At 41.9% G+C, this 15,924-nt stretch overlaps 1 protein-coding gene across 1 annotated transcript in view; it reads right to left on the bottom strand.

Moving 5' to 3' along the window:
* The window catches only part of LOC116788437 (deubiquitinase DESI2-like), a 39,762-nt gene that overhangs the window by 3,773 nt on the left and 20,065 nt on the right, over window positions 1-15,924 (bottom strand).

Raw genomic sequence — 15,924 nt, 5'->3', positions numbered from 1 at the left:
AACTTTCTGCATGCAGCAGACCATTTCTTCAGTAGCACGTGACCACACATAGATACAGGTGCCAGATTTTAGTAGCTGTATCTGGCTTAGACTACATAAAGATTGTTTCCCTTTACATTTTACCGTATCCTGTACAAGACACAGAAGAGGCACGTGGAACTGATCAGCAGGCATGCCTCGAGAGCCTGTCTTTAGTAAATAAATATCCTGCCTGTGCAGCCCTACACCAGCCAATAGAGTTGTAAGTCTGTGGCAGGTTCAGTAGCCATAATACCTGAATTCTCCTTCCCTTCCTTTGTTGTCTCCCATGGAGCAAGAAAGACAGAGAGGAAACTCCACCTCACAGACCTTATTCCACAATTTACATGGATTAGTGGTTCCAGGGTTGTCCATACGGCACCTTTTGCCAATAGTAAATTCCTCTGCTCTTCCTCCCACCCTCTTTCTTACTAAAATTACACTTAATTTAATACTAATTGCTGCAAAAACTAAGAGGGTGATTGTCTGTAGTCCATTAAGGAGATTATTTGGTGAGAAGTAATCATATGGAGTTTAAAAAGGGCAAGTGCTGGATTTGGTGCCTGGGACAGGACAACCCTGATTGTGTGTATAGGCTGGGGAATGAGAGGCCGGAGAGCAGCACTGCGAAGGGAGACCTGGGGGTCCTTGTCAGTGGCAAGTTGAATATGAGTCAGCAGTGCCCTGGCAGCCAGGAGGGCCAACCCTGTCCTGGGGGGCATCAGGAAAAGCATCACCAGCCGGTCAATGGAGGGGATTGTCCCGCTCTGCTCTGCACTGGGGCGGCCTCACCTTGAATATTGTGTGCAGTTTTGGGCACCTCAATATGAAAAAGGCATTAAGCTATTAGAGAGCATCCAAAGGAGGGCCACGAGGATGGTGAAGGGTTAGGAGGGAAAGTCTTAAAAAAAGCAGCTGAGGTCACTTGGCTTGTTCAGCCTGGAGGAGAGGAAACTGAAGGGAGACCTCAGTGTGGTTTTCAGCATCCTCACAAGAGGAAGTGGAGGAGCAGGTACCGATCTCTTTACTCTTGTGACCAGTGACAGGACTAGAGGAAACAGCATGAAGATGAGTCAGGGGAGGTTTAGTTTGAATATCAGGAAAAGGTTTTTCACCCAGAGGGTGGTTGGGCACTGGAACACGCTCCTTGGGGAAGTGGTCACAGCACCAAGTCTGCCTGAGTTCAAGGAGCATTTGGACAATGCTCTCAGGCCAATGGCATGACTCTTGGGGTGTCCTGTGCAGGGCCTGGAATTGGACTCAAGGATCCTGATGGGTCCCTTCCAACTCTGCATATTCTGTGATTCTATTGATAAGGGAAATGTAGTGCTTAGAGTTTTCAAGAAATTTTCAGGGAGAACGACTGAAATATTTTCTAGGGATGGACTGTGCCAACTACAGTTGTTATGGCTGATGAGCAGCTGGTTCTTTATGTGTAAGGCCTGGGCAGAATGATCTAAGCCCCACTCCAATAGTTACCTTGAGCATAAGGGAATTTGCTTGCTCCAACAGCATGGAGTTTCCAATGAGGTGTGGAGAAGGCAGCAAACCTGTGACTTTGCTAATTTGACTACGGAACTCACTTTATTTTGACATGCATTGTTTAAAAATCAATGTGTGAAATTGGAGACATTATCATTAGGAATCAGAGCATGAACAGAGCCGTTTAGCTGCTAAAATTACTTGCAAGCATAGATTGTTCTTTACCTAATACACTCCAAGGACTTTTACTTCAGTTCTTACCAATGCTGCTTTCTACCTAACCTCAGATTATAACCTCAGGTTATAACCTCTACTTAAGACTCATTCATAGAAAATTGGCTGATCCATTTCATTTTCTCACCAGACACATCTGACCATTTTCACAAGAATACTGTTGAATTTTTAAAACTGGATTCAATGTGTTCTACTTGAACACTTTGGCCTACACTACAGTACTTTGACCCTGAGCCAAGGTCACAAATTTCAGTACAATTGCGCCTCTAGATTTTGTAGCATTTCTCTTGCTTCCTATCCGGGAACTTAGGCAGCATATTGCCAGTGTAGCAAGTGACTCAGTTTAGGCTCTTTGTGATGTATGCATGCATGTGAGTTTAATTCTGAAGCAGTTTTACGTTTTAATAAAGACTTTCTCACAGACATTAACAGAAGAACTAAACAAGAGTATGATTCTTCAGAAAATTAGCTGAAACAACAGAACAGCATAAGGTAAGATGCCTGGAAATAGAAATACTGTTTTTAAGAGTTGGCTCTATTTTCTAAGCAGATTCCCTAGCAACTGAAATAGCACTTCCCAATGCGGAAGCAAAGCTGAGATGTTCCTCTTTTGTTTATGGGAGCTTCTTCACCCAGAATGAATTAGTGAGGCAAGAAAGAGCCAGAAAAAGAATGGAGATGTGTGGGCATCAGGCCATCAAGCAACAAAGGGCAGTTTGTGGAGCTTAAGGATAATGATAAAGTCAAAGTGGTTTCCCTTTCCTCAGTCATGCTTGTCAAGTCACCTCTTGTCAGTGTAGCCTCATTACTATTCCACAGCAGAACACAATGTTCAATAGGAGCAAAAGGGCAATGGCAGGGAATGCCACCAAAACTACAGTCTGCTTCTGTGTTTCTCACTCCTTGCCATAAAGCATATTGTGCTGGAGCATCCAGCAGTGCTTAGCTAATGGAGAAACATCAAATAAACCTGGCTGCCATAGGATTAAGCCAATTGAGTTTAAATAAAACAGCACAAGCAAGATGAAGTGGATGTTTTCCAATTGCATATAAAGTTACAGAAAAATCTACCTACTGCAGATCAGTTCACTGACAACCACACACTGCAATGATAAACTCACAGAACCCTGTTACCTTCCTTTATTACCATCAACAGAACCCTTTTTCAGATGTTTTTAGCGTTTAAGATTTCACACGGGGTTTTTTCTTCCTTACCAAACAAGTGAGGTTTTCTTCTTTGAAGGGGGTAAACTTCTCTGTGATAGATCATTTGCTAACTCTGAGAGGAATTGTAAATAAATAATAAACTGTTAGGGGTCAGAAATTGCTGGTCCTGACCACCATACAAATTGTCCTGCTACCTTTCCTTTAGGAAACTTAAGACACCTGTAGTGACCCTGAGCTTGACATTGGAAAAGAAAGTAGCTGAGCCTTTTGATATGTAGCTGACTAGAGAAGGGGCTAAGAAACATACAGTCCACAGAAGGGCTAAACCTATGTGAGATATAAGCTTACTTGTCTGAGGCATAAAAGTGTTTGGGATGGGAAACCTCGTGGAGTACATGAGAGGCTGGACAAGTGGCAGCAATGCCTGGAACACATCGGCTCATGTAGGGCTTCCCTAAGCTTTGCAAACCCCCTGTGAACGGTGTGCAGCTCTCACTGCCTATCAAAGCTCCTTCTCACCCTTTTCTCACTCTCAGGTTCTGAAAGTGTGAGTTATTCTCAACCTTCAGAGGCACCCAGTCCCTATCACAGACTGAAATCCACCATGTGGGACAGCGAGCACAACTTCTGATTGCCCACCTACACCAGTCCTCACTTCAGGCAGAAACCTGGGAGAAGGCTGCACGTACTTGCAGCTTCCACTGAGCGGCACCTGGTGACAGAAAGACAAGTCTCCCAGCGCTGCAGCTTCTTCTGGGGACTCTGAAAGAACTGGGAATGACCCGGCTGGCAGCTTCGGGAATAGCCGTTCAGACATGCGTGGCTGAAGCCAAATGGAGGGGAGAAATGGGACCTGACAGTTTTGGTGCTATTTCTAGGCAGTTGTCAAATCCACACCAGGATTTCAACTCATCAAGAAACAAGTAATTTGGGATACAAAAATATCCTCTAAGCATCTTAAGCTGTATCATTTTGCACTAAAAGTCACTGTCTAAAATGTACAAATTGCCCTGTACCCCTCTTCTCTCTCCTAAGTGTCCTAAGAGTTAGGTCCCTGCTTGGCAAGCCTTAACATTTCCCTGTAAAGCTTTGCTGTGGGCAGGCAAACAGCCTCACAGCTGGGAAACATGGGTTGAAATGCCATCCAACAATGGAAGATGCTGAGTCTCCTGCCTTCTAGAAGACAATGTTATCAATGTGCTGCATTTTGAGAGAGCTTTGAGTCTATGGGCATATGCTAGATATTATCTGAGATAGTGTAACAGGCTGAGCCCCGATCAAAACAAAGAGAAGGGCTGATCAGGAGTAGATCCTAAGAGAGATCTCTCAAATGTAATAGGTTATGTGTTGTGCTGGATGATGCAATTGGGGTGATTCAGGCCATGCATAGAAGGCACCGAGGATTTTTTTTTAAGTGAGCCCTCCCAAAGGCACTGTGTAGTGCTCCAATCCATGAAAATCAAAATGAACAGAGGCAATATAACATTCCTCAAACAATACAAGCTAATTCCTTCAATTGTTGTCATCAGACTGAGTCTTGGAGAGTTCAGCACTGAACACCTGCTGAACCACCCACTGATTTTCGACTTAGCAGCATTGCTAAAAATGAGGTGGCATCCACATGGGACTTGTATCCATTTGAGATACTGTGCAATATTCCCCTCAGTGTGTCTTAGAGAATGCAAAGGGCTTTTATTGGCATCTGAGAAGTCTAACACACACCTCAGAGCACTTTGAGAGAAAAGACTTTAGAGCCCAATGGGAATCATTACATGATTGCATGATACATGATACATCATTACATGTTTGCATGAGCTGGCTCCTACAAGGCCTACGCAATATAGCGTAGATGTTGCCTATCAGAATTTCAGAATAAGGCCATTAGACACAAACAAGCACATCTGCCCAGGCAAAGCCTGCAGGCTATGTTAGGGTAGCCAAAACGCCTCTGTGGAAAGAGAAGTCTGCCAATTTGATTAAACTAGTTCTTGGACACATCCAGAATAAACTACTAACTCAATGAACAGACATCTTTTTGCCATCTTGCCACCTGATGCCAGTGCTGGCAGGGCTAAGGGAATTTGGGTGCATCAACAGAGAACATACCTCTAGCTCTGCACTCCTGATCGGCTGCTGTACATAGTGTGTATGCTGAAAATAAGATTTCTGAAGGAGAATGGACATACAGCCTTCACAAAACACCTGAAAGCACAGTCTCACCTTGGTGGAGTTGGCATGCTAAGTTCAATTGCTTGAAACAGATTTATTGTATAGTTACTGTTTAAAAATGACAATTTCTACTCTAGGGAATATAACTAGCCTGTGGGGATCAACAGAATAGATGAGGTGGCACTGGGCCATGAGGCTGCATGCAGACTACATTCAGCAGAGCCAGGAATGGCCTCTGACTTATACAGGAAGGGGTATAGCTGAGAAGCTATAGATGAGGATAAATGAGCTCAGTAATGAGGCTGTGTTCTGGGAGGTAGCAATGCGAGTCAAAGGTAGAAGTCAAAGGAATTTTAAATTATTTTAAGCAACTGTCTGAAATGCCCCCATTCTCCTGTGCAGTCTTTTTTGTTCCACAGCAGGCAGGGCACTGCAACTCCTATACGCCTTCCCCAGGGCTGTGGGTGTTGTAAAGCAGAGGTAGCATCTGCACCATCTGCCTGAGACTAGCCAGGAGTGAAGAAAAAAGGAAAACCTTGAAAAGAGGGACTAATACCTACAGTCTTGCTCCCCTTATGATGTTAGTTGGAACATGTTAGTCACTTCTGTGGACCTTGATAGAAGGATAGAGTTGCCTTTTTGCAGTCTGCAAGCAGAGATGATGGAGTAGATAGCTCTGTGTCAAATGAGACATCTGGCTTATAGCACCTCAGCACTCATAGCACTGTTTCAGCTTCACTGGCCAGGCCACCAGTGGAGAGACACAGTGGCTGCAAATGTGACATCTTGTTGAACCATATTTAGAGTTGAATTCTGAGTGGCATCACTGATTAGTCTTGTACCAACACTGAAGCATGGGAATACCCTCTTGAGCATGAAGGTCCTTGTAAAAAGCACTTACAAGTACAGCCAACAGCTGCAGGGTGATAGGACAGGCAGCAAGTGGCCTCATAACAGATGACCATTTGGGGAAAGCTGAGTATAATTAAGTCTGGGCTTGTTAATGGCGTTTAAAATAAAGAATATCCCACCAAATGAATTAACAACTGCAATTCATTCCTATTATCATGAGGTCATGAAGAGGAATTGCGTTCTCCTAGCAGCTGCTGTTTCAAGATCAGTGGCTGAGAACAGCTGTTGCCTAATGGGGTCATCCTTTCAAGTGTTATGGACATGCTGAACAGGACCAGGCCAATCCATATGCATAGAGGGATGGACATCAAGAACATCTATTTTTTCTGCACAGCTAACCAGAAAAGTCCCGTGTTTCAGTCTCAAGCCGTGTTTCCTAATATTAGGGAGAGGCAGGTTGCTGCAGATGGACATACAATGAGAAGGGAGAATACAAGAATTCATATGAACAGGGAAAGACCTGCTGTCTGACAGTGTTGGCAGGACTTCGAAGCGAAAGGTACCAGTCTCAAAAGCCTATCAACACACTCAGACAGTTCATTTACGCTCCTGACACTTTTCATTTATCAACAGGCACTGGTTTAAAGGACAGGGATTTTTCTTGCCATCTTCATTTTTGGAAATGAAGCATGTTTTTCAGGCATTTGCACAGAGAGACTCGAAGGTTCTATGATGGTGTGACTAGAGATGAACTCCCCAGATACTGTGAATTAACTTAGCTCCAAGGAATCATGCTTACTTATAACAGATAAGGAAACAGGGGTTTCAGGTTGCTAAGGCAGGTGCAAAAGGCAGAAAAAATAAATTAGATGGATAAAAACACCCACATTTACACCAGCCCCAGAGAGCTCACCTTTTTTTAATTTCTTCTTAAAATATCTTCAATTTTAATCTCTTTTTGCTAGATAGACCACATTAAAGGGAAAACCTAAAGTGACTGCAGAGGTATATGTGGCAAAAGGACCATTTTTCCAAGAAGTTGAAATGATGTGCTAAAAACTTGCCACTTAAGGAGTGTTGATTTCTGTTTCAAATTACTTCCCTCCTCATATTGTTCCCATGCACAAGTAGAGAGTGGGAAAGAAGATGGACTGAGAGCTGAAAAGTACATGTAAGTGTTATCCTAGTAATAATTTTTGTTGGCCTATGGACTCATTCATGATAGCAAGGCTAGAGAGATTAATGATGGAAAAAAAAATATGTTTTTATAGCAGCCTTCATTCTAAGAAATTCCCAAAGACTTCAAATATCTCATCTGATAGACAAACTACACCTGGAAATGTCATTTTACCATAGAGACACCACACTGGAAATGCGATATAGCAGTTAATTAACTGCATGCAGTCAAAGTTGTGCATACATACAGGAAGAAACAAAAGGAAAAACCTGAAACCATGAGGTAAATTTATGGGTGCAGGGCATCTTTATAAATAAGCTTATTCTGAACATACATGGCAGCTAAAAACCACAAAGCAAACATAGTCTGTTCCCCATAGAGCTAACAACGTTCAAAGGCTGCTGCAATGAAGCAAAGCTTTCCATCAGCTTCAGTGAGGACTGGCTCAGGCACCAGGAAATAAAGCTTTCCTAATGTTCTTTCTTGTCCTGTGGCTATTTGTTTGTTTGTTCGTTCACTTCCTTCTGTCCTTTATGTCTTGGGAGCATTTTTCTCCCCTGCCATTAACAGAATTGCACTTAGGTTTTTACTCAACGAAACACCTACCTCCTCTGCAACAGAGGCAGCTGAAAAGCAATTGCTGACTAAAGAAAACATGAGTATTACTTGTCTACTTAGGATTTGCTAAAGATTGGTTTATGAAAGTTTCTGCTGCTTTTGACTGTGACTCAAATGCCACCTGAATCTCCCTTCTTTCAGGTTTAAGCCTTTCTCTCTCATAGCTTTCAGGGTAAGGAGAGCTTCCTTGTTTTTAATAACTTTATGATGAAAACTCACATGTGCCTGGGGATGGACCTGAAAAGCTATAGTCTTGTATTATTAACTGATGATTAAAAACTGTCCTCATTTGGTCCTTGATTCAGCAAACCTTCCTTCTTTCAGAGAATTTGCTAAAAATTAAGCTTCTCTGAGGAAAGTAGGATTCTGGTGTGGGTTTGTTATATGCTGTCAGTTTTGCTGTGGCTGAAAAAAGACAGGTGAATATCCAGAAAGAAAATAATATGTACTGACCACCATCTCCTGTCACTTCAGCACAGCTCCACACCCTCTACCAGTAAAACACAGTCCCTCTGTTCTACCAAAGCTCCAACCACCTTGACAAAGCACAGCTGAGACAGCCATACCATCAGGGAAGTATACACCAGACAGCTGTAAAGCCAATCACAAAGATATCTCCTGCTGCACTGCAGTCACAAGTGATATGTATTTCCTGCTATCAGACTGATATGCAATGACAATGCCTCTCTGCTACTATCAGTAGCGCAGATATTTACCAGTAATACAAAGGAAGGGGTAAAGAAGCCCTAGCATCCAGTGATCAAGCAAGCAAACTTGATTGCACCAAGATCATCCCCTACCTCCCAAGGATATTCAGATGTGTGGCTTCACCAAGCATTTCCATCCCATCTGGCATGCAGTGATGTAATAATATCACTGTGTTGTCATCAATATTGAGTATGCTAGATGCCTGCTGCAGTCCTCTGTATCCATCAGGTTGCAGGATCCACTGTGTGGACTCCATTTGTTAATCTTCAGGGTATTTCCTATTGGAGACCATCTTTTTAGGCCAATTTGAGGTTACTGACTTCAGGAGACTGGAAGCTATTTACCTCCCAGGTTGAGTATGAAGTGCTACAGGTCTAAGACAGGCTGCAAAGCATTCAATTGTGACAGGGTTCATAATCCCTGCCCTCTAGTAGCCAGCCTCATCTAGGATGCTAAAGAATTTTCCAAGGCTGACCTAAGCCACCTCAAATGCTTAGAAGACTCTTTTCCTCCTGTGTCAACAAAGAATGGGCCAAGCTCACTTTGTTAACCTCTAGGTGTATTTTTCAAGGCCACTTCAGCCCAAGAACAAGATCCCCAGTTCTCCAAAATAATATTCTCTCTCTAGAGACATCTGCAATTTCAACAAGTTCAAAATGAGTTTCTAAAACAAGAAACACAAAAATTCTGATTCAGGCCTTTCTCTTCTCCTGCTGAAATGTGTTATCTCCCTATTTATGTAAATAATTAAAGTAGGACAGTTCCCACAAGAAAGGCTGAGGGACTCTCTGCTTCAGAACATCTTATGGCTGATATTCAGAACTTTTGCCGAAATATAAGAAAAAAAGTAAATAAATCTTTAATCCAATTTTCTCTCATGCACCTCAGCAAGCTTCTCTCTCTCAGTTACTTGTGAATATGTCTCATCAGCTAAAAGCCTTGTTTGAACCCACAGAGCATCCCAGCAGAAGTTTTATAAAACTATCAGATCCTTCTAAAAGGCTCCTCTTTTGATGACTTGGTTGGCTCCAAAAATCCCAGCTCAACTCTAATAATTAGTTCAGATTTTAGCCATTTACCCAGATGGCGTCTCTGACCCCTGTCCCCTGAGTCCAGTCATTTGGATCAAGAAATTATGAGAAATAAGGAAACAGATTTGTTAATATTTAAAGGAATAAAGGGGTGGAAAGGATCGGTGGGTACAAAAGGAAGCTGGATAATGAGATACCAATCTGTTTTCCTGAAGAGTTTTTAATTCCTCAAATCCAAATGACTTTAAATAGCCTTATGAAGAATGATGAAATGTGGACACTAACTTTACAGTTAGGTCTGATTTTTTTTTTTAAGAGATTTCTCTGGGTATAAGAGAAAGATGAGATAATTTTGGAAGCAAATAGGGATTTTTAACTGTGCTTCGTCACCCCTCAGTGATGTGGTGAGATTCTGCTGTCACCGACTCTGAGGAAATTCATACCAGATCACTTAAGTGTTTCTCAGGGTATACAGAGGAGTTTGATCTTTTCCAGTACTTAAGATAAATTACTCATAAAAATCAAAAGCATATCATTCCTCTTTCAAGAAGATGGAGGAAAGACATGATATAAGAATAAAACCTTCTGCCACTGCTGTTCTCAGGTAAAGTCCCAACATCAGCAGTTTGTTAGGTGAATGAAACCACTGCCTCACAATTAATTTCCTAATTATGATGAGCATCAACTTCATATCTTAGCAAAAGAGCCCATAACACCCACTGACTTTATTGTTATTCCACCATTAGTAAGGCTGTTGGGGACTAAAAGAGGCTGCCTTCCCTGGTGCTCAGAAGCCACACTTCTTTGATAATTATGCACCATATGTCCTATAGCAAGGTACTGAAGAGTTTCCTTAAATAGGGATAATTCCAGTTGCTTGGCAGTAATCACATCAATGGAAGGAGAAGGAGTAGTTTCTTTAAGTCATTCCACTTATCTTCCAGTTATGGTGCTGATTCAAAGGTGGTTTTCTCCTTTCCCTTGGTGGTATGTCCTTTTCTGAGATGTGCTGTAGCAACTGTCATCACTCTGGTAAGAACAGAGCTCCATGGCTTAGGAAACTTCAGAAGCATAGAAAATTGCTGGTGGGAAGTGAAATGAGTTGTCTTCTGTTTGTGAATGGGCTAAGCAGCAAAACCTTTTTTAAAGTCTAAGATTCAGTGACATGGTGTGATCCTTACACTCAACACTGAGGAAAATTGCCAAGCTGGAGAAGAACTTCACAGCAGAAAACCCTTCATCCTCCCTCTGATCCTCTAGTTACTGCTATCTCCTCTAAAGAACCTGTCCTCAGGCACTGTACACTCACCATATGCCCACACATCAGCAGGGCTCAGATCTTGATATCATATGCCCATATTTGAACCCTGTCAATCAACCTTTCACTTTTACCTTCTGTGTTCAGAAGTACAAGCTGGCCCAAGTATGCTCGTGCCTCACCTAATATCTACCTTCCATGACTCCAAGTAGACTTGCAGGGAAATCTTGCACTGAAAAAACCCTCTGACAGCAATTTCACAATTCCCTCTGTCTGTGTGCTCCTACCTTACAGTTTTCATGACATAGTATATAACTGCAATCTTTCTTGGCACCTCATGTCATACTTCCTTGTGGCCACTGCTGCAGTGACAAGTGCTTCTGCAAAGCAGTGGCAAGACTGGGACCTCAGACCTGCAGGTCCTTGCAAGGGAACTTAAAGTCCAGGAATTTCTTTGAGTTTGTTTTTTTCCTGAAACTACAAATGTATTCCTCTTCCTTTATGTCTGCTTTACAGCAATTCATAACTTCTGTTCTTTTGCTTACGTCTCCATGTTCTGAAAGAATCAGGAAACTCAACAATTCATATTATGGAAAGAACTAATTGTTTTACCCTTTCTTTTTGTTTTAAAATGCTTTTTTAATGTTCAAAAGCCAGTGTTTCTTTCCATCTGGCAGAGTTTAAATACCCTTTTTCATCAGCCAGGACGACTCATAAAGAACATAAATATTTTGCAATTCCTTGAAGGGCCTTTTGAACATATTGCTGTAAGTATACATGGGGGATTGTTTGGAACAAAGTAACTTAAAAACAGATGATCAAACAGAAGGGCTGTATCCAATATTGACATAGTCCTAACTGAATTCCCCATACATGCGTAACTTCATCAGAATGAAAACCCCCCGAAGTACTGAAACACAGAAAGGAACATAAGCTCAGAATAGGATGGGAAGTTTGGGATCTGCTGCTCATGGCTTGACTGATTTTTCTTTGCAGAAATTGCAAACATAAGTCCTCCATAAGGATTGCCCATACTCTTGGACAATTTCTTTAGAGAGTAATGGTATGGATACTACTTGATTTTCAGAACTGTCAGCATAAGCAACATGAAAGGAGTAAACTTCTTGTAGGCAAATTGCTAACCACAGTTTGATGAACCTCTTCATTTTAATCCACAATCAATTTGCTTAAGTGATTTATAAATACAGGTATCATGACACCATGTTGCAGGAGTCAGAGTGCTGATTTAAATCAAGCTCCTCTCGCCTTCCTACATGGACATAAATGGTGAGGGTAAAGGGAGACTGCAAAGGGGTATTAAGTGGTGTATGTACCAGTGACCTTAAGTTAAAGCTGGGCAAATGCACAGGGAGCGCATCCGATTTCTTTCTCATTTTCTCATGATTATCCACTAGGAAATTCTGCCCTACTTTACATCAGAACGTCCTTCAAAACTAATTAAGATGGTGTGCAGCACTTATTAGGCAGATACTTATGCTTTCTGGTAGTTCTTCACTTCTTAAAAAAACCCAAAGTTCCTGATGAAGAAGAATTCACAGGAAGAGACTTCTGATCATGCAACATGTTCACTGAATCACTTACTGATAAGACTGCCATGAAATGGCATTGGGGAAGATGGAAGTCTGAACTCCTGTAGCTGAAACTTGGGCATTCTATGTTTTCTTTCCAGAGGAGCTGCTTTGTGAGGAGACCCAGCCATGCTTCTTTGATCCAGTCACTGCTCATTAGAAGTCTGTAGGGAACTGGCAAAGGAGGGAGAGAACTAAGTCTTGAGCAAGGTGAATATGCTTGGCAGTCTGCAGTAGGGAGTAGGGAAAATTCAGAGCTAAGTGGCAATTAGAGAGTAACAAAGCCCTTTGCAGCTTACAAGTGAATGTGGGCAGGAAGATCAGAAGACTCATATGAGATGCATGGCATTGCAGGGAGAGGCTAAATGCCACAGCAGCACACAATGAGGCTGCACTGCAAAGTGAGTTTTTCCAGAGGTAGATAGGTCAAAGGCATGTCCAGTGGTTAAGCAGAGCTTATCTGCCTGTGCTGAACTTCCTATAGTCTAAGGATTTTTCAAGATGCATGGCCAAATGGCAGTCATGATCATAGGTCCACATGCCCCTAACCATTAGCAGTCAGCCTGCACGTAACTGTTGAAGACTACAAATACCAGTTATCATGGTGGAACCCAAGGCATCATTGTATTAAATGGGAATTCGGCAGAAAAATCTTTCTTTAACAAATGTAGACAGAAGATTTCTGAATGGATGTTTTATTTACTGAGAGAACACTGGTAAAGGAAAAGAAAACAAAAATCTGAAAATAAAGTTTAGCAGTCCTTCCAAGAATGAGGAACCTGTCCTACAGGTCCTACAGGCAATTGGGCATGTGACTGTTGTCTCACAGTGTGATCCTGAGAAAGCCAATATGGGAAGTAGAGCCAACCTTACACCTCCTTTCCCTTCCCTCTTCAAAATTGTGACCTCAGCCAGCAGCACACATGGCTACATTTGCCCTCAGTCTGTATGACCAGATGGTATTATCCTCCCAGGCCATGGCCCTTCCACCAGGGCAACATCTGTCTGGACGCTAATTTGCAAGCCCAAAGTCAGATAAGGAAATTAAGGTTGCCAAACACAGCTACCTATCACAGGCCTACAACCAAATCTCAAGGCTTGCTAGACGCATTTGCGTAAACATGCATTAACTCGTACATCACCGCTTGGCTATAAAGCTCTATCTCTGGTTTTCCATGCTGAAAAAGAACGCTAAAAACCATAAACCAGATAATTAACATTGGCAGATGAAAGAGCTGTCACTGAAAGATTCCAGGGCCCTTTTTGAAGGAAGGAAATAACCCAGTATACAAGGGGGGGATACTTGGGCACAGAGCAGGGAAGTGATCTGCCTGGCATTAGCCACAAGGCTCAGAACAACCATCTCCTTGATTGTCTGCAACTGCTTATGCCCATGAGCAGAAAAGCCTAAAAGGCTGTTTGGAAGCACAGCTGGTCATTCTCTCTTTCAAACTAAAAAGTATCCTCCACCCTGACCCCTCTCTGGGGTGAAAGGGCATTGCAGTACAGATAGCATCACCTTCCATTGGGGCTACAACAACAGAGAGACCAAGAATTTACACTTACTTAAAAATCCTTGGCTGCTTTTATTTGTGGCTGGAATTAAATCCCAGTTCTAATGCATAATTTTATTCTGTTGAGTAAAATTTCTACATATTTTCTTTAATTCTTTGGATAGTTTTCAAGTTTACTGTCTTTAACTGCCACATAACATGACTATGCATAAATAGATGCTAATTACTATATATTATTATTATTATTATTATTATTGCTCCTTCACAGGTGAAGGGCCTGAAGAGCAAAACAAACACTAAAGAGAGTCATCTTGGAATTGATTTTAGGGCATAAGTACAATTTCTGTTTTCTGCCCTCTATGGTGACACATATCTACACAGGTTTGTGAGGCAAACATCATCTGGACAGCATGTTCTGTGCACTGTGAGGCATCTTATAGCTCTACATGGAATGGACTGGAGCTTCCCAATGGAGTGATTTTTGGTTTGTTTAGTTTTAATGGAAACTACAGCAAGAAGAAGAAAAAAAAATCACTTAAGTTGTGAAGTTGAGCAAGCAATCAGATGTTGAGAAATGAGAATAGAAACTTTCATTGCTTCCAGTTCAAGCAGGTTCTGTCTCAACAGATTTCAAGTAGTCTTTCCTTCAAGAGGTCAGAAGTACCCCAAGATAAGCTGTGCTACTTCTCACCCAGCTCTGAAACACAATGATTGCCAAACTACTGTGTTACCAAAACAGATGGAGATATCCATTGTAAAGCAGCACACATATTTCTCATGCTGACTGAGGCACATTGGATGGCTAGGACTTCTGCTTAGTGCCCTACTACCAGCAATTTTTATAATAATTTCAGCTCCCATTTTCTATATCCCCATGCTAGAGACTATCTAGGACATTCTGCTCCTGGGCCTGCTGTTCAGCTCCCCTGGGTTTGCATTTGTAATGCTTTAGAGAGGGTTGATAAACACAGGCATATGTGAAGAGCAACAGCAACAAAAAAAATCCTTCTTGCCTTTGAAGAGTTTATTTAAACTGACGTAAATCCTGAGTAAATTCTGCTCCTGGGACCAGAAGTGTCAGAACTCGCCATTCAGGCTGTTGCTTTATTATCTAGACAGGTTACGGAGCAATGAATGAGCACTTGGAATCCACCAAGAAAGCTCTTGCAGGAAAACTTAACCCTAAATTCCACTCCTATAAAGATGCTCACTGAAGGCATGTTGAAAGCAAAATTTAAAATACCCTACTAGTTTTTTTTATAAGATGTCTTACTTGACTTGTGTTTGGAAGGCTAGATAAGGAGGAGGCAGTGAGGGATTCACTGATATGTAGCAGTAGAATCAAGGAAAAGTGGCTGTGAGCTTATGGTTTGGACACAGAATCACAGAATATGCTGAATTGGAAGGGACCCACAAGGATCATCGAGTCCATCTCTTAGCCTTGCACAGGACCATCCCCAAGAGTCACACCGTGTGCCTGAGAGTGTTGTCCAAAAGCTTCTTAACTCTGTCCAGCTTGTGCTGTGACCACTTCCCTGGGGAGCCTGTCCCAGTGCCCAACCACCCTCTGGGAGAAGAACCTTTTTCTAATATCCAACTTAAACTTCCCTGACAACTTCAGGCCATTCCCTTGGGTCCTGTCACTGTTCACCACTGTCCACCCCTCATCCCCTCACAAAGAAGTTTTACCTATCAAAGTACATATTAAGCAAGGACGTTATTTCACTGCTGCAAGTAAAGGGTTTTATTTACCTTTCCCTAATAATCACATAGCTTTCTCCTGGGTTTCCTTCATAATTTTTGAAGTTTCCATTTTCTGTTGTAATTTGATTATTTGACTCCAGACTAGTTGTGTGGCTAATATTGATTTGCTCGGTACTGCTTGAAACTTCATTCTCTGTTTGTACCAATTCAATTTCCTCCTGTTTGTTTTAATTCACTAACATTTACAGAAAGGACTAAGTAATTTTCTCTGTATATAATTAGTAAGGATGAAACCAATAGAGAGTTGGTGTCCCTTAGAGCCTAAGCAGGTCACTTGTAAATTAATTGCTGATTCTCAGATTCACTAGGGAATTTCTTACGAAATCATGTAGTATTTTTTCTA

This window comes from Chiroxiphia lanceolata, chromosome 6, assembly GCF_009829145.1.
Source record: "Chiroxiphia lanceolata isolate bChiLan1 chromosome 6, bChiLan1.pri, whole genome shotgun sequence".
NCBI lineage: Eukaryota > Metazoa > Chordata > Aves > Passeriformes > Pipridae > Chiroxiphia > Chiroxiphia lanceolata.
Note: the sequence above shows the minus strand (reverse complement) of the source record. Positions and strands in the feature narration are given on the sequence as shown.